This window comes from Monodon monoceros, unplaced genomic scaffold (genome assembly GCF_005190385.1).
Source record: "Monodon monoceros isolate NGI ecotype Baffin Bay Population unplaced genomic scaffold, NGI_Narwhal_1 Super_Scaffold_11, whole genome shotgun sequence".
Taxonomy (NCBI): domain Eukaryota; kingdom Metazoa; phylum Chordata; class Mammalia; order Artiodactyla; family Monodontidae; genus Monodon; species Monodon monoceros.
In genome coordinates, this window is record NW_021703767.1 from 101,873,794 (window position 1) to 101,899,598 (window position 25,805).

Here is a 25,805-nt window from a genome sequence, read left to right on the forward strand (position 1 = left end):
AGCCACTGCGCCACCAGGGAAGCCCTCCCCATATTAATTATTAATTCAATGTAATTCCAATCAAAGTAAGAAAAGATTTCTGACTATGGACGTGGACTTCAAACAAACTAAATCTAAGATTTATAGAACTCAACCAAGTGTTAACAACAGCCAAGTCTAATTAGAGGGAAAGGAATATGTTTATAGATCTTGAACTACTATATAATGAGAAATTATTAAGCTATCATAATTATCACATTGCCACACTGGCACACACACAAATAGATGAATGGACCTAATTAACTAGTGCAGAAACAGACCTAAATATACATGAAACCTTGGATTATGAAAGATATGCTATTATAGATCAGTGATGAACATTTAAATGCTGCTTTAACAATTGCTTATTCATAAAGGAGAAAAAAATTGAATCCCCCTGTTATGTAAACAACTCCAGACAGATTAGAAAACTAAATATGAAAAGTAAACTTTAACGCGTCTAAAATACATGTAGGAAATTATTTGTATGATCTCTGGGTAGGCAGAATGTCTAGAGTAATTATAAATTCTAAAATGACATATTAAAGAAGACTGATAAAATTGATCACATTAACAGTCAAGTCTTCTGAGTGATAAATGAAAACATAAAAAGGTGAAAAGATAAGTCAAAGCTTTTGGAAAAACAAATGTTAGAAAGTATCTATGCACATAAACAAGAAAATAGACAAATACTTTGTAGTACATAGAAAAAATGTAATTCTATATATCAATAAAAATAGGCTATCAACATCAGAGTAAGTTAAAAAAATCAATTTGCAGAAAAATTTAAATAACATCATCCCATTTATATAAAATTAAAAGGATAAAACAATGCTTGGGAATAAGAAAAAAGCCAAGATAGTGGTTATTTCTAGAGAGGGTCCAAATAAGAATAATATGATTGTGTCAGGATATACATTTCTTCAGATGAGAAGTGTTCATAAATATTAACTCATTATTCTTTATACCTTTCAATGTATGACTCTTCACAATATTTTGAAAATTACATACAATAGTAAAATTCAGCCTCTTATTCCTTTGTTATCTTAAATCACAAAAAATGCACTTTAGATATCTGAATACGCGTTATATGTTAAATCTGGTGAGGAGGGGATAAGAAGATAGCAGCATTTTTTTTCAATCACCTGTAGCTCTCCATTTAAAAACAGATAGAGGATCAAGGATAGCAAAACAAAAATCCATACACAGCATCAAACAGAAAGCTAGATGACCAGGTTCCCCTTAGCTTAAAAATACAGTCTGATGATGGCAACCACTGACAACAGCAGCAATTGTGTTGTGCTCACAATTGTGCAAAAGGATGCAATGGAACATCTGACTGAACAGAGTTCTAGAAGAGCCAAGAGGTGCTCATTGTAAAGCCTAGATCACCAATGTGAGAATGGCAGCTGACATGGGAAGGAGATTCACACATTCCAATAGAATTGGACAGTAAGGTTTGAAGGACCCAGAGAAGTCTGATATCCTAATTCTACAATGTCACCAGTAAATGTCATAACAAAACCCCACAGTGAAAATCACCTGCTGGGAATTGAATCAAAACTGAGCAGGAACAATACAATAGATATTCTGAACTAAGAAAGTATGGAAAAAAGGGGTTAGGGGAGGAAATGGGTAGGAGAACTCAAAAAGTAAACTACATTTTTAAAAACTGCATAGAAGCAACATAAGAAAGAGTGCTGTAAAGTTAGAAAAACTATTCAGTATCATGCCTCCTCTAAAAGTCCAGGTAATTAATTTCTTGTAAAACTGGACAGCTAAAATGATTAGGTCTAATCTATTATAAGTTCTTGTTAGAGAGAATAAGGAGCAAAATATACCCCTAAAGATAATAAGAGCTAGCCACAAACACGCCAAAAATTTGTAAAATATATAAACTATCTGTTTAAAAGTAAGCTAAAAGGCATTAAGAAAATAAGATATTAAAGAAAAGAAAAAACAGAATTAGAAAACTCAAAAGTGTGATGACAGGACTCAAGAAATAATTAGAAATAAAAGAAAAAATATTTCAGAAATAGAAGTTAAATTAAAAATAAACATAGAAAGATAAACACAATACATGTTTCCTTAAGCAATAAAGAAGATGATCAGGAGAAAAAAATTAAAATAAAAAATAAATGAATAAAATAAAATGATTTATGAGGGAATGACAAATTTAGAAGATAAGTAACGAGGATCAAACATTCATAAACAGGAGTGTCTGAAGACTAAATACTGAAAGATATATTTAAGAAATATTTGCTTAAAAAAATATTTGAATCTCCATAAAATTCAATGGTAATTTTTGAATTATGATATTTAGATTCTTATGGAAACAAACTGAAAGAAAAAAAAAAACTTCCCAAAAAACAATAACAAAAAATTCATAGACAATCAGAGGAAATGTGATGAATAGCTGGATATTTGATAATACTGAGGAATTACTGTCAATATTGTAAGTGTGCCATGATTATTGGGACAATGTTCAAAAAACAGTTTCTGTCTTTCAGAAATTCATATGAAATATTTATAGGTGAGATGAGGTTTGTGATTTGCCTCAAAATAATCCCTTGATCAAGTGAGAAAAAGTGGTTGGTGGTCTAAACAAAACAGAATGGCTCATGATGATAATTGTTGAAGTTGGCGAATGCTACCAGCAGGTGGGAGTGGTTCATTATAACATTTGCTCTCATTCTACATATGTTTAAAACTTTTCACAAAGTATAAAAAAGTATAAAAATGTTATTAGAAGATAAACTTGATAATCTCTACTGTAGTATAGGGAAAAAGAATAAATGTATGAAAATTAAAAGAAGATGATTCACACTAAGGGCAGACAATGGCACTATCTTCCTCTCCAGAAATAAATTATCCTTATTTATAAAGAAACCTTGACAAAGGCAAACCTTAAAGACTTAATTGAGGAAAACTTTCATGGATTAAAAACAAAAATAGGTCTTTGCCTCCTTAGGTAGGTTTATTCCTAAGTATTTTATTCTTTTTTGATGTGATGGTATGTGGGGTTGTTTCTTTAATTTCTCTTTCTTATCTTTCATTGTTAGTGTATAGGAATGCAAGAGATTTCTGTGTATTATTTTTGTATCCTGCAACTTTACCAAATTCATTGATGAGCTCTAACAGTTTTCTGGTAGCATCTTTAAGATTTTCTATGTTTACTGTCATGTCATCTGCAAATAATGACAGGATTCCTTTTATTTCCTTTTCTTCTCTAACTGCTGTGGCTAGGATTTCTAAAATTATGTTGAATAAAAGTGGCAAGAGTGGACATCCTTGTCCTGTTCCTGATCTTAGAGGAAATGCTTTCAGTTATTCCCTATTGAGTATGATGCTAGCTGTAGGTTTGTCATATATGGCTTTATTATGTTGAGGTAGGTTCCCTCAATGCCCACTTTTGAAGATGACACAAACAGATGGGAAGATATACCATATTCTTGGAATCAATATTGTCACAATGACTATATTACCCAAGGTAATCTACAGATGCAACTCAATCCCTATCAAATTAGCAATGGCATTTTTCATGTAACTAGAATAAAATATTTTTAAATTTGTACAGCGATGCAAAAGACCCAAAATAGCCAAAGTAATCTTGAGAAAGAAAAGTGGAGCTGAAGGAATCAGCTTCCTGACTTCAGACTATACTACAAAACTACAGCCATCAAAACAGTATGGTACTGGCACAGGAACAGAACTATAGATCAATGGAGCAGGATAGAAAGCCCAGAAATAAACCCATGCACCTATGGTCAATTAATCTATAACAAAGGAGGCAAGAATATACAATAGAGAAAAAGCAGTCTCTTCAATAAGTGGTGCTGGGAAAACTGGACAGCTACATGTAAAAAAATGAAATTAGAACATTCTTTAATACCATACACAAAAATAAACTCAAAATGGATTAAAGTCCTAAATGTAAGACCAGATACTATAAAACTCTTAGAGGAAAACATAGGCAGAACACTCTATGACATAAGTCACAGCAATATTTTTTTTAGTTCTGTCCTTTAGAGTAATGGAAATAAAAACAAAAATAAACAAATGGGACCTAATGAAACTCAAAAGCTTTTGCACAACAAAGTAAACCATAAACAAAATGAAAAGACAACACACAGAGTGGAAGAAAACATTTGCAAACAGTGTGACTGACAAGGGATTTATCTCCAGAATTTACAAAGAGCTCATGCAACTCAATATCAAAGAAAGAAACAACCCAATCCAAAAATGAGCAGAAGACCTAAATAGACATTTCTCCAAAAAAAGATATACAGATGGCCAAGAAGCACATGAAAAGATGCTCAACATCACTGATTATTAGAGATGCAAATCAAACCTACAATGAGATATTACCTCACACCAGTCAGAACAGTCATTATCAAAAGGTCTACAAACAATAAATAGTGGAGAGGGTGTGGAGAAAAGGAAACCCTCTTGCACTGTTGGTGGGAATGTAAATTGATACAGCCACAATGGAGAACAGTATGGAGGTTCCTCAAAAAACTGAAAATAGAAATACCATATGACTCAGCAATCCCACTCCTGGGTTATCCAGAGAAAACCATGGTTCGAAAGGATGCATGCACCCCAATGTTCATTGCAGTGCTGTATATAATAGGCAAGACATGGAAGCAACATAAATGTCCATCAACAGATGAATGGATAAAGAAGATGTTGTACATATATAAAATGGAATATTACTCAGCCATTAAAAAGAGTGAAATAACGCCATTTGCAGCAACATGGATAGACCTGGAGATTATCATACTAAGTGAAGTAAGTCAGAGAAAGACAAATATCATATGATATTGCTTATAAGTGGAATCTAAAAAAAAAAGATACAAATGAATTTATTTACAAAACAGAAACAGACTCACGGACTGAGTGAACAAACTTATGGTTCTCAGGGGGGAAGGTTGGGAGGAAGGGATAGATTGGGAGTTTGGGACTGGCATATACACACTGCTTTATTTAAAATAGATAACCAACAAGGACCTACTGTATAGCACAGGGAACTCTGCTCAATATTTTGTATAACCTAAATGGGAAAAGAACTTGAAAAAGAGTAGATACATGTATATGTATAACTGAATCACTTTGCTGTACACCTGAAACTAACACAACATTGTGAATCAATTATGCTCCGATATAAAATAAAATTTTTAAAAAATCCATCAATACACAGTTTTATTCAATTAATACTTTCAGCAAATGTATTGAGTACAGCCTGCATGATAGATACTCTTCTAGATACAGCAGTAAATATATGAGAAAAAATTGAAGAGACTTAAAAAATATTAGAAAAATATTAGAATATTCTAATAACATTTTAAAAGCAAGGATAATTAAAATAATCCAAAATGCAACCAGGTAGTAAAAAGCATCTTCACCATAAAAACAAAAGTCAGTTTGGCCCAATATGTTTTCTGTGGCATGGAATATGAGGAAAATATTAGTAAAAATAAAATTTTCATCAGAGCCTTTTAACATGTAGAAAATGGAATTAGGGTGAGAAAGAGGGAAAGGGCAATGTGGGAAGAAGAAATAGAAATAGTGAATGAAAACCAGTATAGAAACTGAGAATTGTTTGGTAAATGCTGACTCGAGTTATTTCGTTAAAAGATATAATGTACTTTATTTTGAATGTTACATCCACTCAAATTTTGCTAGGATAAACCAGACTTTCTTTCTTTTTTTGGTTTGTTTCCTTTTAAAAAAGTTAGTTAATAAACAAATTACATTGGGTCACTCAAAAACTTTCTAAATTAAAAATGTAAGACCACAGTTGTCATTCCCCACAACTCATGGGGAAATATTCCGTGATCACCAAAGAAAGGGAGGAGGACCTTGAATGGAATGATCCCTTTTCATAAATGTGCCCATGTTAAAGTATCACTTTGCTTGTTATTTAAGTATGTCTATGTAAGATGTCACTGTGGTTGTTAGTATTGTTTAAGAAGCTACAGAGCTAGTGTCCTGTTAGAAAACAAAATCCCATTTACTTATATACTGTGCATATGAACTAAGAGAAAAGAAGAAATAATATATTCTGTAGGAAATGGATCCACTGGAAAAGGCATTCTAGCTAAAATCAGAAAATTATTTAAAAAAAGCAGGTTGCTAAGTTTCTATAAGGCCATTCTTCTAAAGTAATAGATTTTTAAATGTCAGTTAAAAAGCCTCCATTTTATTCATAAGTCAATTTATGATTGTACTTCAATGGTATTTTTCAATAATCTTAATTGACAAAACTATTGATATTATGGACTGCTAGCCATTTCTTCTATAATATATTATTAACAACAGAGGAATATGCTGAGCTATGAAGATATTTCAATAAATCCTTAGTAATTTAAAATTGACTCAATCAAGAATACAAATTTGAACATGGGAAGTACGCTCTTTCATCTTTCCATCAATTTATTGTCAACAAATACAAAAGATAAACTTCATAAAGCTTGTCAAGGCAGATGGCTGGAACACTTTTCACTGGCTTTTCCAGTTTATTTCATGGACTTACTACATAAATACTAACATAAACCATGAATATTCTACACTGTGTTCGAACATAGTAAACATTTAAAATCACTCTTTGTTAACCATTTTCACATTTTTCACATTGGTTATTTTGTGTCTATTCTTTCCTTTATCAAATAATAATGATGATAATAATAACATTTGATGTGTATTGAGTACCTATCTCATGCCAGGCCATATTCTAAGTTTTTTATACACACTACCTCCCCACTACAATTCTATGAGTAAGGTGCTTTGGTTACCGCCATTTTAGAGATGACAAAACTGTGATCCAGAAAATTAAGGAATTTGCACAAAGGCACACAGTGGGGAGGAAATAAAGATAGAATTCACACTGAGCTAGACCAATCCTAAAGCCTGCCATTTAACCACTGCAAAGCACCAGCTCCATAGAACGAGGCTTACAGACACTGAAACAGAAGATGTTTTTAAGTTCTAAACTTCACATGTTGGAATACCAAATAATTACATGAAGGTATAGCATATAAAGGCTTTCATTTAAAATTACACATTACAACTTAGAAAATTTCCTTCTAAGTAAAACACTTTTATATTTTTAAGTTATTTCAGTCTTCATTCTTATTTTTTGTTTTTAGTGAGTTTGTATCTTTTTTTCTAAGATGTTGTTTTCCAATTTAAACTTTTTTCCTTTTCCAAACTTAAAGTATACTAAAAACACATTCTTAAATAGGATTTTTAGAGGTGATCTTGAAAGCCTCGGCAACTTTCCACAGAGAGCTAGCAAATTAGAAAGATCATCTCCCTCTCATTTTCACTTTCTTTGATTATAAATCTGAAAAGCTTATAATCTTTCCAAAATTCCGTTGTCTGTCTTGTGGGTCAGACTAAAACTTAGAGAGGAGTAGGGTTGCCAGGTTTAGAAAATTAAAGTACAGTACACCCAGTTAAAATTTAATTTCAGATAAACAACAAATAATATTGCATTTTATCTGGCAACACTGAAAAGAGGCGTAGAAAAGATGAAATAACAGAGGCACTTCAATTAACATTATGGATTATCTTAGAATAGTTATCAGCTAAAATAGGTCACCAGCAGTCAACACAGCCCCAGCAGATAGGCCTTATGACTCACTGCCCACCTTCAGGCATCTCCTACCAAAGATAAAACAGGAGGCCAGCTTGGAAGCTTCTGGTGCTCAGCTCTATAAAGGGGATAAAATATCATTGGACAGTAAGTATAGGAGTAGAAATGCAATAATATGGAGACAAATCTCTGTGTCAGAGTTCCGCTCAGAGAGGAAACCATATGATTAGAAGGAAAAATTTGAGATGCTTCTTTAGGTCCCATGGATTTTGTTAAATTGTCTTCTAAAGAGGGTCAAAATGTCAAGCAGCATTGCGCTCTCTCTCTCTCTCTCTCTCTCTCTCTGTCTCTCTCTCTCTTTAGTAGAATAAACATGTCTGGTAAAGAACCAAATTGCTTAGTATACAGAAAAGCTCAAGCTTGTCAAGAGCTCATATTTCTCTATGTCTCTCACTCTACCACTCAATAGCTCCACTGAATTAATTTTGAAAAAATAAGAATACTGGTTTGAATGAATGCCAAAATATTATCTGCCCAGGCTATCAATCTTTGGCCCATTTGGTATACCTAGTTGTGCATTAGTAAATTCGTTGTGGGAAAGGATAGGAGGGTTGATTTCCAGCATGTACCAACTTCCATGGTGTAAATGCTACCACTATGGTAGATTTCAAGCCCCCAAAACGGGCTTGCTAAATTTCTAAATATGTGATAATTAGCTTTTGCAAGAGTAAAAGAGCAGCTTCTGATCAAGATGTTCACAGGCACATTCTACCTCAGGATTAAAATGACAGGAACGTGCTTAAGAGCCCTTTCTAGAAGTATGTGACATCTGGGGTTTTAGATTGGTGTGACAGAATGCATAGAGTGAATAACCAATTCCTTAAAACCAGGGAGTGAAGAGGGAGGAAGAAAGAAATGTCACAAATGCAGGATAATTTAAATACTTCAGAAATGTATAAGCACCACACTTGTAAGTGTTCAGAGAGATTTCTTCAGGTGTCTCTTTAATTTACTATCTTTCAGGAGACCTTCCATGATCATTTCTTAATATCTCTGTGCTTACAAGAATACATGGTATTTTTCAACTCTAAGTAAACAGTCAAAAATTTGTTATAACTGTTAATATCTGTTTAAATATTTATCATGTCTGACTATGAGCTCTCTGAAGGTAGGGATAAGTCTTATTTGTATCCCAGAATCTTTCAGAGTCTATGGTGAATAGTAGATGATTAATAAAATAAAGCTTGGTGGAACTGAGTATCAAAAATCCTTAAGCTGTTTAGAAAAAAGTTGGTGTTTATAGGATACTTATCCCATTGCTTCAATTTTAATTCCTCCAAAGAAAAAAGAGCATTATTTTATCATCCTTATCAGAATGCCAAATAGCCTGAGTTTTGTGCTATTGTTTATTGCCCTCCATCCCAAATGTTGATAGAATTTCCTTTTTTGTAGATGAACAAAGCTTTGTTCAATTATCTCTATGGTGAACTCACAGAATCAGAGCTCCTGCTGTAATTGTAGTATATAGTTTCTGTGACTGGCATAGACACCGTTTCAACAGAAGTCATATCTTGTGATGAAAGTGTCAAGTTCACACACACTGATCTATTGCCTACAAGCACAGCATGCAACTGAGTGTCCTGTCAGTGAGAGACTGATGAGAATGTATTTCATTTCAGGCCTTATGCCTAGCTAATGATGAGAAATAAAAACAAAGGGCATAAATGATGAATTTGCTGAATTTGTTTTAATATCATTCTATAAAGTAATTTCCATTAAAATCAAACCTATTGTTTTCATACTTAAAGTTCACAAAAAAATGTTATTTCCTTAAGGAGTAAACTCAGGTAGAATCATGAGTGAAAGAACTTTGGATCATGCCATAGCCATTTTTGAAATATATTTTCCTGCAACTTTTGTGATACAGTGATGTGTTAGTGGTCTCTGCATATGATATTGAACTGAATTTAAAATAAAGTTAACAATAATCCTCTGCTTAAATTTGGGTTATTGGAGAGTCTTAGAAAAGCAGATCATGAAACACCACCCTTCAAACCCCAGAAACCACAGGTTAAGAACAAACATGAGATAAAAAACAAAACCTAAAATATTTATCTACTATGTGTTATACATGTAATATGTAGAAAAGGTTTATATGGAATTCATTTTTCTAAACTGAAGCTTATGACATGACTAACAGATGAAAATTGGAAATATCTTCACATTATTTTAATTAACAATAAATATTCTTGTCAACAATAGCTTCAAGGCAAGTAAAATTAAACAAATTATATCACATTGTATTGATAAAAGAACTCAGAGCAACATCTGTCAAATCAGTTACCTGGTATAGATCTTTTATTATTAACTCTATTGCTTCCATCTTGACATTTAGAAATATTATACCCAAACTTCAATATTATTTTTATGAAAATCTAGATATCTAGGAATTCCAGGTAATTAAGAGCTGGCCTATTAAAAATTAAATCTCAGAGAGAAGGTGCATGATTCAGAAACCAAAATAGGTATTCAATTCCTGAAGATGAGTTTAAAATAAAGCTGAAGATCTGATTAAAGAGATTAGTTGTAACTGAATAGTAAAGAGAAGTAAAATGCTAATACAAGCTTATTTTAGAAATTGGCATTTTCATTGAAAGGCGTTAATACTAAGTTGCTGGTTACATAGTCTTTATTAGAAGACTATGAAATTTTCCTATCTATTTAATCTAAACTTACTTGAAGTAATTATCTGTAGTTTTTCTTAATATTCTCAGTAATCCTATTAAATATCTATATAGGTTATCATATAATATTAAACCTGATTTTTAAATCAGTTTAGCTGTTATTCAGGGTCTTGGAAAGTGTGAGAAAATCAGAACATGTCAGCGTTGAAGGAATTCTAGAAATCAAATTGACTAATTTCTACCTGCACAAAATTTGCCAGAATTATTATAATTTGAAGATTCATATCCATGATTAAAATTTAGAAATCATATTATACTAAAAATATGAAATATTACTACTGTTAATTTAGCATAAAGTATGATATGTCTCTTTATTCAATTGTCTATCAAATGTGTATTTAGTAAGTAGTTTTAAAGTTAGCTGATGTTGTAAGATTCATTTCCAAGAAGACTATAATATTCCACATTCACACTAGCAATATATGAGTGCCCTTTTCTCTACATATTTACTAAAAAAAATTGTTATAGCTTTTTCAGTTTTACTTCTGTGAAGTGATTACTTCTTTTTAGAATAACTTGCATTTTCTTATCCCTTTGAATTTAAACAAGCTTCTAATTCCATATAGAATTAGACCAAACCATTAGATTTGTACTTTTTGAACATTTACTTATTTATTCATTCAACAAAATACTTTGAGTTCCTCATATGTGATATTATCACAACCAAAATCAACATGTTACTGAGTTAAGAGACAAAATATAAATAAATAATACACACATAGAAATACAGATATAGATAGAAATAGATTTAGTAATAAGTATTAATGAAAAAATAAGGCAGATGATTGGGATATGCAATTTTAAATAGAATAATCAGAGAAGGTGTCATGGAGAATATGACTTTTGAACAAAAACCTGAAATGATATAGGGAGGAATATTCCATATTGAAAGAAAAATTGATGCAGAAGTATTATTCAAGGACCATGTCTAGTTGGAGGAATTGTGAGGATGTTAACTGAGAGAAAAAAAAAATCACAAAGGTGAGTTTACAGAAATAAGGAGAGCAGGTCATGGGAAGCCTGAAGGTCACAAGAGTCTGAACTTACTCTGTTTTACATGGGAAGCCACTGGAGAGTTTTGAGGAGAGGCATACAATGATTTGACCTATGTTTAAGAAGAGATCATTCTGCCTAAGGTATTGGGCACAAACGGTAAGGAGACAAGTTATAATATAAAGGAGGGATAACAGAGTTTCAGAACTTCATAGAGTTAGATGGTGAGAAGTGGTTGGATTTTGAGTATATTTAAAAGGGAATGCCAACAGATTTCCTGACGCGATTTGTGTGTTTAAGAGAAAAAGAATAGTCAAGGATGACTATAAGATTTCTGACCTGAAGATATGAAAGAACAGATTAGACATTTATTGAGATGGAGAGAATGACCAGAGGAGGTTTGCAGGGGAAGACAAGGGGTTTGATATTAGGCATAGTAAGTTTACGATATATTTTAGATATACAAGTGGAAATATTGAACAGATTATTATATATATATATATATATATATATATATATATATCTGGGATTATGTAGAGGACAACATTAGATACATAAATTCTGGAGTCATCAGCATACAGATGACATATAAAGCCAAGTAAAACAGACAAACTCAACTAATAAGTGAATGCAGATAATGATAAATTACCACACCCTGATCATTAAAAGTTAAAGAGTTCGGGGAAATGAGGGAATTCAGTGCAAGTGAATGAAAAGGAACAGTCAGTTCAGTAGAAGGAAAACCAGGAGAATGTGGTATCCTGGAAACCAAATGCAGAAATGAATGTGTCTGATAACCCATGTGAAATGTTTCCAGTGAGTAAGATGAAATGGAATAGATTCTCACATTTAGCAAATTAAGGGCCTTGGTGTCCTGGATAGTAGCAGCTTTGACAGAGTGCAGGAGACAAATGCCTATCAACGATTGGTTCAAGACAGACTGGGAGAAGAATTAAAACTTCTTTGTGGAATTCTGATATAAAGACAGCATAGAAATCAGCATGGCTTGAGGAGATTATAAGATCAAAAGAATCATGTTTTCTCAACCTGACCCCAAGGAGACATGGGCAAGCTTAGCTGGTGCACCACTGTACATTAGAGTGAAATTTTATTAATAAGGGAAGTTATACAGAAATTGTGGTAAATTCACATGAGAATATATTATACAAAAGTTAAAAGGAATGGATTCAGAAGAATATATTTATGGAAATAGAATACATATAACATCTCTTTGAAAGAGAAAATTATGAAATAAAAAACATAAAATAGTAAGGGGAGAGGGTGGAAAAAGAGAAGAAAAGACAGGATTATCATTTTTTTCTTTAGAACTATTAACTTTAGATTTTAACCTCAAAGTCTCTTATTTCATCCTGTGGTTTTATTTCATATATATGTGTATATAATATATATATATGTATTTATGTATATATATGTATTTATATTTGTGTGTACATATATGTATATTTTTACTTCAAACGTTTTAAGCAAAAAAAAAATTACACAAAAATTTGAGATCTCATTCACACTCATCCCCAGTTCCATTTCTTCATTAATATCCCTGAGAAAACTACCATAATCAGTTTAACATGTATCTTTCCAGTTTCTGACTTTATATTTTTGCCAGATATAAATATATTCAGAAACAATACATACACAGTTTTTGTGTGTATGTTTCTGTGTGTCTATTCTCATTAACCTACTTTTCTATGTAACATTATATTTTTTCTACCTCTGGTGTTAATATAAAATAATGTCTCCCATTTTATTTGCCAGATAGTAGTCCATAACGTAAATACTTGACATTTCAGCTATATATTCCCTGAGAGACATTTAGGTTGTTCCTAATTGTTTGCTGGCCAGTTGTTAAATATAACCTTCTGTTGCTATGGAATGTGGAAGTCTTCTTGCCCCCAGAGCTTCCAGTTCGTGTATGGTGCCTGTTTAATGGTCAGAAGCACTCTATGATGATGTTCCATATTAACCCCATTTTACTGATTAGGAAATAAGGCTCAGAGAAATTAAATAATTTTTCAAGATTATCAAGGTGATATGTGGGGAGCCAAAATTTGTATATAGGTCTAGGTCATTCAAGAAATGGTGTTCCAATCAGAGCATTGTGTATTATATACCTGAATCACAGAATTAAATCATCATACCATTTATTTTCCCACATTTTCACAAAGCAAATTATTTTCCTAAACATATAATTTATAACAATGATGAATACCATTCCCCAAATAAGCTAAAATCCAAATGATAAAAGATTTTATTTACAAAAGGAGATAATTTTTGAAAATATTTTTACTTAGTTTAAAGGTTACAAAGAAAGATATATTTTGACATAAAAATGATAGACTGTTTCTAACTCAGCTTAAGACAATCAAATGATAAAGAAATAAACTCATGGGATTGCTACTGGGTGAAGGCAACTCAAGTTTATCACCTTCAGGTCACAGATTTGAATATTTCCAAGCCTGATGCTGACTGAAAATCACTGCCTTCTGACAGCTATGTGCCCTTATTTTCTTTTCATCACAAAACAGTCAGAATCAGCACTTTCATATCTGCATAAAAAGTTTCAGTTACAAAATAAAAGATAAAGTGAGGGTCAGATCTTTTCCTCTCAAAACCATAAAAGTTTCTCTCAAAACTAGAGAAAAAAATGTTAACAATTAAGAAGAGTTCCATTTTTGAATAATAGAAAAAAATGTTTAGGCTGTATACATGTGTTGGGGGTGGGACGTTTATGGGGGTGGAGAGAAATCCTGTACAACAATGAAAACAGGTAAAAGCTAAATTCACCCAAAAAGAGATTGCTACAGACCTGAAAATCTTCCATGTGAACATTTTCTAAAACCAGAGGTTCCCTCACTCTTCCATCATATTCACTTTCATCAGAGAAGCTGTCAGGATGCAACCAAATTTTTCCTTTAAAGAGGCATTAAGGTGCAGGTGGATATCAACTACTGTTTTCATAGAGTAAATGTGCTACAAATTTCTTGTATATATATTTTCAGGAACCGTTTATTATTTAGATATGTAAGACATATAAGGCATTGAGCATAGTCAAAGTAAAACTTTTAAAGTATTATCAAAATGAAACATTTTCATGTTAACAGTTTGAAGCTGGCCCTAAGATATCAATACAGACTTTTCTATAGATAAATTTCATTTCCTTTTTAAATCACCCTTATTTTCAAATGTATACAAATTTCTTTAAACTAATACATGTTTAAGAATGCTTTTCATTCATATAGAATGGGTATTTCTTAAAAAGTGATTATCCCTTTAAATGCTGCTAATTAAGGCAAAAACAAGGAGAACCTATTTGCTACATATATGACAAACAATTTGGATAGCAAATAAATAACTCACGCAAATCTACAGGAAATAAAGTAGTAGAAAAGGTAAAGTAAAATAGCACAGATATTCCACAGAAGAGAAAATATGAATGGCCAATAAATACGATGATCAATATCATTTGAATTCAGGACAATGCCATTTAAAACAACAGTAAGAAACCATATCAAACCCATCAGCCTGGCAAAGTTAATAGGTTAGGCAATGACAAGAAGAGTCCAGGATACAGCACCAGAAAATTTCATTCATTGCAGATGAAAGAGAACCTTAATAGAGTCACTCTGGAAAACAATTTCATATTACCTAGTAAAACTTATTAAGATCAGACCCTGAGCCAGCAAATTCACAAGTCTATAACCTAGAGAAACCCTTGTTTTTGTTAACCAAGACCTGTACAAGAGTGACCATAACAGCAGTGCTTGTAATAACAAGAAACTGGAAACAACTGAAATGCATTTTGAAAGGAGAATGGAAGAATGAATAGTGGTATATCCATAAACAGAATACCGTGCAGCAGTAGAAATGAATACACTGTGTCCTATACATTATTATAATTGCCTCTCAAAAATATAATGTTGAGTGATAAAATAAGTCTCAGAGGAATACTAAATGTATGATACTACTTAAATAAAACCTCAAACTTGCAAAATTAACAATATGTATTTTACTAATCAATACACATGTAGTAAACTATAAAGTAAAGCAAGGGAATGATAACAACATTCAAATTAGAGATTATCCTTAGATTAAAAAGTGTGGGATCTGATTGTCAACTTTACAGAAGGACTTTCAAAGACCTTGGTGATATCAGTATCCTACTTCTTAATAACTTTCAAAAATAAATATGTAACAGTAAATGAATATGTACAACCAAATAAATGAAAAGATGAAAAGTAAAGATGCTTCACAGGGGCCATAAGAGAGGTAAACTGGGAGATGCTTTGGTTTCCCTTTCTAAAGGCAAGAGGGAGCCATTTCTTTGTTGCATGAAGAAACTAAAAGAAAAGCACAAAGGGACAAAAGAAAGTTCTTTAATAGTTTCATAAGTCAAGTTTTTGTTTTTTTTTTTTTTCGGTACGCGGGCCTCTCACTGTTGTGGCCTCTCCCGTTGCGGAGCACAGGCTCCCGACGCGCAGGCTCAGCGGCCATGGCTCACGGGCCCAGCCGCTCCGCAGCATGTGGGAGCTTCTCGGACCCAGGGCACGAACCTGTGTCCCCTGCATCGGCAGGCGGACTCTCAACCACTGCGCCACGAGGGAAGACCCATGAATCAAGTTTGATGGCCATAGCTGTCCCCAGCAGGAAGAGAATTCATGGTATCAATGATGGCTGTTGAGAATCAAAATGGTGGGGAGCAGGGAGGAGACTGAAGGGAAGGATACTGATAGCATGTATGCAAAAGTAAACTAATTTGCCTACATACCAGTAGCTGATTTTTATACCAATAATTTCTCTGTAATTATTATAAAATGCTTTAAATGCTTAGTTTCAAAGACATATAAATATGTCTTACATACAGACCAGCAGTTGAAAGAATTGTAAATCGTTGGATAATGATCTCAATCTAGCTCCCTCCCTTCACCCGAATAGAACGCTTCAACCACCAGCAATTATTTCTTGGACTTGAGCTTTTCAGGAAACAAACAGCAGATCATGATCAATAGCGGGGAAAAAAAAAAGATGTAAATGTAATGCTGTCACTGATAAATTCTGTAAAAGGTGAATTCATTCCACCTTTCTACCTATAATTACTTGTCAGTTAAATGAGGAGATTATATGAGATCATATCAAAAAATCTCCTCTATTATCTTTGATTAATTCTAATGTCTTTGATTCCATAATAATTTACATGACATACTCTATTTTGGTAAATGTGGGGAATGTATCTACAAATGTCTTAGAAATTCAGTCATTGTAATCATAGAACTTAACTTTCATTTCTTTCTACATCTGCTAAGCCTTACCTAATCTTTTCTTTGAAAAAACAAGTCCCTAAGGAGACACACTGAATTCATTCCACTTCTATAAACAAAGATTAAGGAATGTTAAAATTATTGATTTATGTATGAATTAATATAATACCACATCTACAGATAGCAAATATTATAGTTATTGGTGTAAGAAATGAGCAATTTGCAAGTACCATTTCAAGATGAAATTTTAAGAATAATGAAATTCTCATATTCATGATCGACTTTCTACCATGAGGAGATAATAAACCTTGCTTTATTCTACTCCTATTTAAAGTTTATCTTGCCCTCTAGAAGTTATCCTGTATCTTGCTGAAAAGCTTTACTGCCAGTTTTAAGCCTGAAATGAAAGACGCATGATCAGAATTTTGTAGCTGCCTTAGGTTCAATTCAGTATGAAGATCATAATATAGATTTGTTTAGAAGCCAATTACTGAAGTGGATTAGTTTCTTTACCTGGGAGGGTCAGTGAATATTTCAAATAGAAGCTGAATATAGTTTCCCTTTAACTTCCCGCTCCTCCTAAAATGTTGTGGCACTAAAGGTGAAAATATCCAGTTCGGATTCCATAAATGGCACCCAATTCTTGTGCACAGCAGAACAATATGTCACTAATCAGCAAAGCAGACATGTGAATAATGCTCGGACTTTGCCTTTTATAGGAAAGACAGTTTCATTTGATAAATAACGCAAGGAATAGAAAGGAAAGGCTGAAAGTAAAATATCTTTATGCTTATTGCAGAATGGAATAGGGCCAATAAGTAGGTCAATTCTGTTATCTTCAGCCTCCCTTCTCCGTACATCCATGGATTTTAATGGACAGCAGTGCTGAGGCCACCATCATTACTGCAATCAGGGAATAGTGGGCAAGGCATGGCCAACTGAAATAGAGAAATTGTTTTCTGGAGCTGTATATTTGGTATATTCGTAAGAGCATTGGCCTAAACAAATTCTCTATGGGGAGTTCCTCTTTTTATTTCTCACTTAAATTGAAAGCAAATGCTTTGTTTTAAAAATCAAAGCCCTTATAGGATATGTTGATCAAGATCTAAAGAAATATTATTTAATATCTAACAGAAATGATTAACTCATATATCACATAATAAACTCACTAAGTCATTTTTGACAACCAAAACCTGCCTCATCTTTAGTTTGATGTCTTTTTAAAAATATACCTTTGTAGAAGATATGAAGCACAGCATACTGTAAACTTATTCTACTCTTTCTCTTGAAGTTTTCCATGTTTCTTGAAAGTAGATTGTAAGAGGGAGGGCATATATGGATAATGGGAAAGAGCTGACAGGAGAGATTAATCAAATATAAAAATGCCTTGTAGATTTTTATATGGCAAGTACAATATGTCACAATTGAGATTTATAATTTTACTAAGTTGAAATAAAGCAAGTTCTAAAAATTTACCAACAATTGTATGGTATATTTTATTTTCTATTCTTTGGCAAGAAGAAGCAACATTTCCTATGACATAAACATTTGCATACTATTTATTATAAGAGTATCTTTTCAATATGTATTAGCACATTTAATTTTCAAAAAATTTTATAAAATAAATGTATTCATTCATACTTTACAAATGCAGAAACTAGGGTTGACATAATTGAAGTCCCGTAGCTGGCAGATGGAAGAGCTAGGATGTGCTTTCTGTCTCCAAAATAATTTTTTTCCAGTTGCCAGCATTTCAAATTCAGCAAGTTTTATATTCAGTCTTATCAGTAAAAACCATCTCAACTCCAAGATTAAAAAGAAATGTATAGTAATTATATTTTTGGAATATGGATGTGTAAAATTATGTTATACATATAGCACAATAAAATACAGCTATTTCTTTCTAATCTCTCTTTTGAGCCCCTACTTAGGGAAAAAAAAGGGCTATAATTGGACAAGCTTTAAATTTGTGACTCTCAGCATTTCCAGGTTTTAATGTTCTCTATTACAGTATTGATTCTTTCCAATACAAATGCAGACACTCACATTGAATTCCATAGTAGAACTTCCTATGGAAGTTGCTATCTGGGTGTCAAAGAGTCTAAATCTATGTACACTGGACATTATGTTCTCTGGATGGGGATGTCCACATGTGTCATTCTCTAGCCCTGAGTAGAAGTACAAGTGGGTGCCCTGGACTAGGTCCTCCAAACCATGATCCCTCTCCTCCTGCCTTTAGATGCTCAATGGCAACAATTCCTCATCTCCTGCCATACCACTGCTCAAGGTCATCAGGACCCTGCCTAAGCAGATCCTCCAAATGACTCCTGTGAAACAGAAGTCTGATCAATAATTCCAAGCTCCTGACCAGGCCACACAGGAACATCTGGATCCTGCACACAGGATCTGGGAAGCCGGGAGCTTATAGCCAGCCACTTCACACCACTGCTGCTCTATCCTTCCTTTCTTGCCAGACATGCCAACTGCAGGGCTCCTCCCAGAGTCTGGTTCTCAAAACTGGTTGATCATTGGAATCATTCAGGCAATAAGAAACACCAACCCCCACCCGACTGTCCAAGACTGATTTAATCAGATTCTTTACCATCAGAAAAACTAAATTAGAATTTCAGTGTATGGGAAACACAATATTGGTATTTTTAAAGATTATCTAGCTGATTTTAGTGCATAGCCAGGATCACTATCCTATAGGCCCGTGGCCTTCCCTGGGCTGTTTCCAGGGAGTCATCACATTAGTCCTCCCCACCCCATGTTCAAGTAGTTGCTGCTTCTACAACTGCAGAGTTTAGATAAGACAAAAAGTTTTCCATATACACATGGTCTAAACCAATTTTTCACATTTCACCTACTTAAACACATTTAAGTGTGTGTGTGTGTGTGTGTGTGTGTGTGAATCTCTGTGTGTTACATCTGGTTTACGTGAGTAAAACTTGCGGATAACTCAAAAGATGACTGTGGCCATCTATGTATGGCTTCCCTTGATCTCTTTAGCTTGTTGCTCTGAAGTCCCCAAAAACACTTTCCACTGCTTTCACTAGCTTTATTAAACTGAGATTTTTGGTCCAGTTTTCAACCCAAGAAACTTTCCCAATACACTGAGCTTCTACCTTTCTGCCCTGTTCCTCCATCAAGGACGTAACGGATTAGGTCTCTTCGCCTACTCTTAGAAATTATCCCACAGTTCACATCTCATCTATAATCAAGGTCAGTTTCCGGTTGCCCAAGTTATCATATGAAACACTTCCACTCAATTCTTATTTTCTACTACTATCTCTACCTCTCCACATCTTCTTTCCCTTGGAGAGTATTAGACTTTTAGCCTAAAAAAATGAAAAATGTCCTTGTTCTGCAGTCCTTGTAATTTTCCAAGCTGGTACTGTCACTAGTATTTCATATTGCTGTGTTTTAAAGAGGCCAAACTTTTCCTGTATCTCTAAACTTTTTTGGCTATTTGAGTATGAAATGTGTATATAACAATACATACATATAGAGTACATGTACAAATATACATGTAAACATAAATGCAAATAAATAAACATACAAAATGCTTCTCCACATCTGCTTTTATAACAAGAGCAAATAGCATATTATGATAGAGAGTAAGAAAGGGTCCAGATAAATTATACATATTTCTTTTTTTTACTCAATTTGGATTTTCTTTTACTAACCAGTTTATACTTAACTTCTCCATATATATTTTTAAAAAGCAAAATAGCATTGTTGTTATGCCTCTGTCACCCTTTATCCAAAAAAAATCTTTGTAAAAGCAAACACCACTGTAGTCAGTAACTTCATGCTGTTTATAATTGAATCTGAAATAACTTTGACATTCTGAAAGTTCAGGTTAGGAAATCAGCAACTGTTCTGATTGATGGGCATATGGTGTGTGTACACACTCTATGTCCTTCAACAGTATTGCTATTATTACTAGCTGAAGAAAAAAAAAGACGACTTAGGGCATGAATGAAATTTTCCTGATTTCTTAGAATAATTTCTTTTTTCTAACTGAAGGCTAAGCTGTCAGCAAACCAAGATATGCCATTTATTTTAGTATTTATGAGGATATTAGATTTCCTGTGAATTATATATCATAGTATAAATGTATTTTTGTCAAAATGTAATTTAATTGCAAATAACATTTGGCATTTTCCAAGTAGCTTATGCTTATTTTGCTATCAAAACAGAAAGTGATCAGAAATATTTTTAATGATATCAAGACAGTTTTAATACAACCTAAAGTCCATTAATTTAGAATCAAGAATTTAAGTCTATAATTTACATTTTCTAAAAGCATTTGCAGTTTGATACTGTAAACTGTACTTGAAAGAAAAGCATTAAGGAACTCAAATACATTATGAGTAACCTTATAGCATTTTGCTTTAGTTGTAACCACATAGGAGATTGTTCTTCTATCACCCTCACTTTAGAATAAAACTAGTGTTCTTTAGAACTGAGAGGCTTGTTTGTTTAATCAGTATCATATAATTTAGCTTCTCACATATTGCCACATGTCTAACTTTTACACAGTGATTTGGTGAATTGTAGGATTTTTAAAAGCAACACTCTGAAGTGTTTCTGTCTTTAAATGGAAGTACCATTGTCTGTCAACTATTTTCAAGAACTGATCATTTTAATGTACTTGTAATGTTACTGATTAAATATTCTTTAAGGATTGTACATAAAGCTGACTTTGAAATCTTTCTTTAAATTTAATTGTGTAACCATACAAATAATTCACACTGTTCTTTAGATCCTTATTTCATGTATATATATGTGATTACCACTCTAGTGTAATCTTCAAGAGACATTAAAATGCAAACATATGGTCTTCCAAAATAAAATACATCACTTGGATTTTGTCATTTCCACAGGTTTGTAGTCTTCTATGATAGCTTCTGGGCTAAGCTTGTTAATTACTTCCTGGTAGTATTAAATTCAATATTTAAATTGTAACTGTACCATCATTATATATATATATGCTTTTATTTCAGTGCTGATTCAATAAAGATTTTAAGAGAACGACATTTTTAAAGATTATTTTTTTCCTCACTGGCATAACATTCTATTTGCTTTTTAAGATTTTCCTCTGGGCTTTAAATTTTTTTTTTACCTTTAAATATCTATTTAAATAGATTGTTTCTGGTATTAAATTGTTCATCAACTAAATGTGATCTAAGTCCCTTAATACAAATGATATAACTACCCCAGTCAGCAGTGAAGTTTAAGGCCCAGTAGTGTATCAAATATTTCAAATACTTGATTTGACAGAAGATGTCATGATAGTCAAATTTTTATACTTGATTTAAAAAAATCTAATTTACCAAGCTATTTGGTCCAAAACTCAAGTTTCTATCACCAAAATCTTTATTTTCCCACTTATAATACTATTGTTACCACGATGGCATGTATTATTTGTAACACAGATGCACTTATATTTTGAAATAGCATGTAAGTTGTATTTATTATGTGTCAAACAATTTTCTAAGCACTTTTCAAAAATAATTCACTTAATTCTTATTTGGCAAATAAGAAAGAAAAAGCAAAGAGGAGATTACATAATTTAGCCTAAATCACACAGGTAGATGGAAAATAGAACCAGGATTCCAATCAGGCAAGCCGACTTTAGAGTTTCCCCCTAAGCAGTTCAACACTACACTCTATTGTCTGAAAGAACGTTGTACACCAAAATGAAGCAAACCAGTACTGTCTGCCATGGTTCTAAATTAAATTCTAATCTTCATGTGTTTTGGGACCAGCCAGATTAGATGATTTCAGGCTACACATCCAAGGGAGAGACCATCTGTGTTTTCCATTCATCAGTGGTGATTCTGTTGGGTTGCTGTCTCCCCATTGACAATATATTTGGGCTCCTTGACATTTCCTGGCTGGGGTAGGCCAAGTTTACTGCTTATTAATCTTCAACTGAGTGTACAGCCCTGGATTTATTCCCCCAGATTCCAATTCCTGAGAGGCTGTGACACATTAAGTTTAAGCTCACTTTGGCAAATGTCCTCAATTTTCACAGCAAAGTTCAGAGCTCTACTTAATTCATTAGCTACCTACCTATAGTTTGGGAATAAGAACTCCTAACTTTGTTTCCTGTTTACCCAAGCATTTATATTAAAAAAAAATTTGTATCCAGGATATTTGTTGTTTGCCATAGAGAAATGATCTGTATTCCTAGTCCTCCAAAATACAAGAAGCTGGATTTTATTTTAGCTTTCCTTTAAAAGCATGATATTCAAGATCTCCTCACTTTGACCACAGATGCTGTGTTCAGTCATATTCAATAGAGAAACTTATTAAATATTCCAAGGAAACTTTAAGAATACAAAGGGGAAGGACAGAACTGTTTGCCGTAACAATTCATATCATGTGGTTACTTGGGGTAATAATGTATATCATATCAAGGTTTTCCAATGCAAATTAGAACCCTCAAAATTGTTCATCCTTTCTCTTAAGGTTTAAATATCAGAGAAATCTAGAAAGAAAAGCTGAGAATCCAGTTTATAAAAATTTAAATTAATTCTTCTAACAAAATTAACTAATACCGAAAACCTTTATTTTCATTTCTTAATTTGTACATTTATTCATATACTCAATTTTCAAAATTGTATTATTTACAAGTACTATATTGCAGTTAAATATTTAACAATATATATGTGGAAAATACTAAACCAAAATAAAATTGAGTGTTTAAACAAATTTCTTTGTCACTAATTAAAGTCAAAGATATCAGAAATCAATAAAAACTAGGATTAATTATAATAATTATTTTATTCCAAAAAATTCTGCATTTAAAGAAATTTTTATGACTAATGTAAGAATTTGAATTTTGGATTGGTATTTTAAAATGCTGATTTGACAAACAGATGGAGAGATATATCATGTTCTTGGATTGGAGAATCAACATTGTGAAAATGACTATACTACCCAAAGCAATCTACAGATTCAATGCAATCCCTATCACACTACCACTGGCATTTTTCACAGAACTAGAACAAAAAATTTCACAATTTGTATGGAAACACAAAGACCCCAAATAGCCAAAGCAATCTTGAGAAAGAAAACCAGAGCTGGAGGAATCAGACTCCCTGGCTTCAGACTACACTACAAAGCTACAGTAATCAAGACAGTATGGTACTGGCACAAAAACAGAAATATAGATCAATGGAACAGGATAGAAAGCCCAGTGATAAACCCACGCACATATGGTCATCTTAGTTTTGACAAAGGAGGCAAGAATATACAATGGAGAAAAGACAGCCTTTTCAATAAGGGGTGCCGGGAAAACTGGACGGCTACATGTAAAAGAATGAAATTAGAACACTCCCTAACACCATACACAAAAATAAAGTCAAAATGGATTAAAGACCTAAATGTAAGGCCAGACACTATCAAACTCTTAGAGGAAAACATAGGCAGAACACTCTATGACATAAATCACAGCAAGATCCTTTTTGACCCACCTCCTAGAGAAATGGAAATAAAAACAAAAATAAACAAATGGGACCTAATGAAACTTCAAAGCTTTTGCACAGCAAAGGAAACCATAAACAAGATGAAAAGATAACCCTCAGAATGGGAGAAAATATTTGCAAATGAAGCAACTGACAAAGGATTAATCTCCAAAATATACAAGCAGCTCATGCAGCTCTATATCAAAAAACCAAACAACCCAATCCAAAAATGGGTAGAAGACTTAAATAGACATTTCTCCAAAGAAGATATGCAGATTGCCAACAAACACATTAAAGAATGCTCAACATCATTAATCATTAGAGAAATGCAAATCAAAATTACAATGAGGTATCACCTCACACCAGTCAGAATGGCCAACATCAAAAATTCTACAAACAATAAATGCTGGAGAGGGTGTGGAGAAAAGGGAACCTTCTTGCACTGTTGGTGGGAATGTAAATTGGTACAGCCACTATGGAGAACAGTATGGAGGCTCCTTAAAAAACTAAAAATACAACTACCACACAACTCAGCTACCCCACTACTGGGCATATACCCTGAGAAAACCATAATTCAAAAAGAGTCATGTACCACAATGTTCACTGCAGCTCTATTTACAATAGGTAGGACGTGGAAGCATTGAAAGATGAATGGATAAAGAAGATGTGGCACATATATACAATGGAGTATTACTCAGCCATAAAAAGAAACGAAATTGAGTTATTTGTAGTGAGGTGGATGGACCTAGAGTCTGTCTTACAGAGTGAAGTAAGTCAGAAAGAGAAAAACAAATACCGTATGCTAACACATATATATGGAATCTGAAAAACAAAAGAAAAGGTTCTGAAGAACCTAGGGGCAGGACAGGAATAAAGACGCAGATGTACAGAATGGACTTGAGGACACTGGGAGGGGGTAGGGTAAGCTGGGACGAAGTGAGAGAGTGGCATGGACTTATATATACTACCAAATGTAAAATAGATAGTTAGTGGGAAGCAGCCGCATAGCACAGGGAGATCAGCTCAGTGTTTTTTGTCCACCTACAGGGGTGGGATAGGGAGGGTGGGAGGGAGATGCAAGAGGGAGAAGACATGGGGATATATGTATATGTACAGCTGATTCACTTTGTTATAAGGCAGAAACTAACATACAATTGTAAAACAATTATACTCCAATAAAGATGTTAAAAAAATTTTTAAATAATTTTAATGGACGGCTTAGAACATTTTACTTCTAAATCTTATTTATGGAATTCTACAACCACACAGTATTCACTGAGAAAAACATTAGCTTAAGATATACAGTATTCATTAACGATTTAAAAAATTCTAAGTCTCACAGACCTCATACATGTATCTCTATTTAAGGGGACTTATTATGGGTGGGTAGGAAGCAATAAATTAGAAGATGAGGATGAATTTTACATTATTAAAATTACTGTAACATGTTTTGGCTAATAGAATGTAGTGTAACAGTGAGCCAGTTATATGACTAGCCCTCAAGAACTTTGGAGTATCCATGAAGTTTCTTGGAAATTTGCCACTACCATGTAAATAAACACCAGCTAGCCTGTTGGATAATCCTGAACTTTGATGGCCCCAAATAGATGCCAATTTACTGCAGATACATGAGCAAGCCCAACTAAAATCGATTGAGCCTGGCCCAGAGCTAAAGAACTGCCCAGTCATGAATCAAATGAAT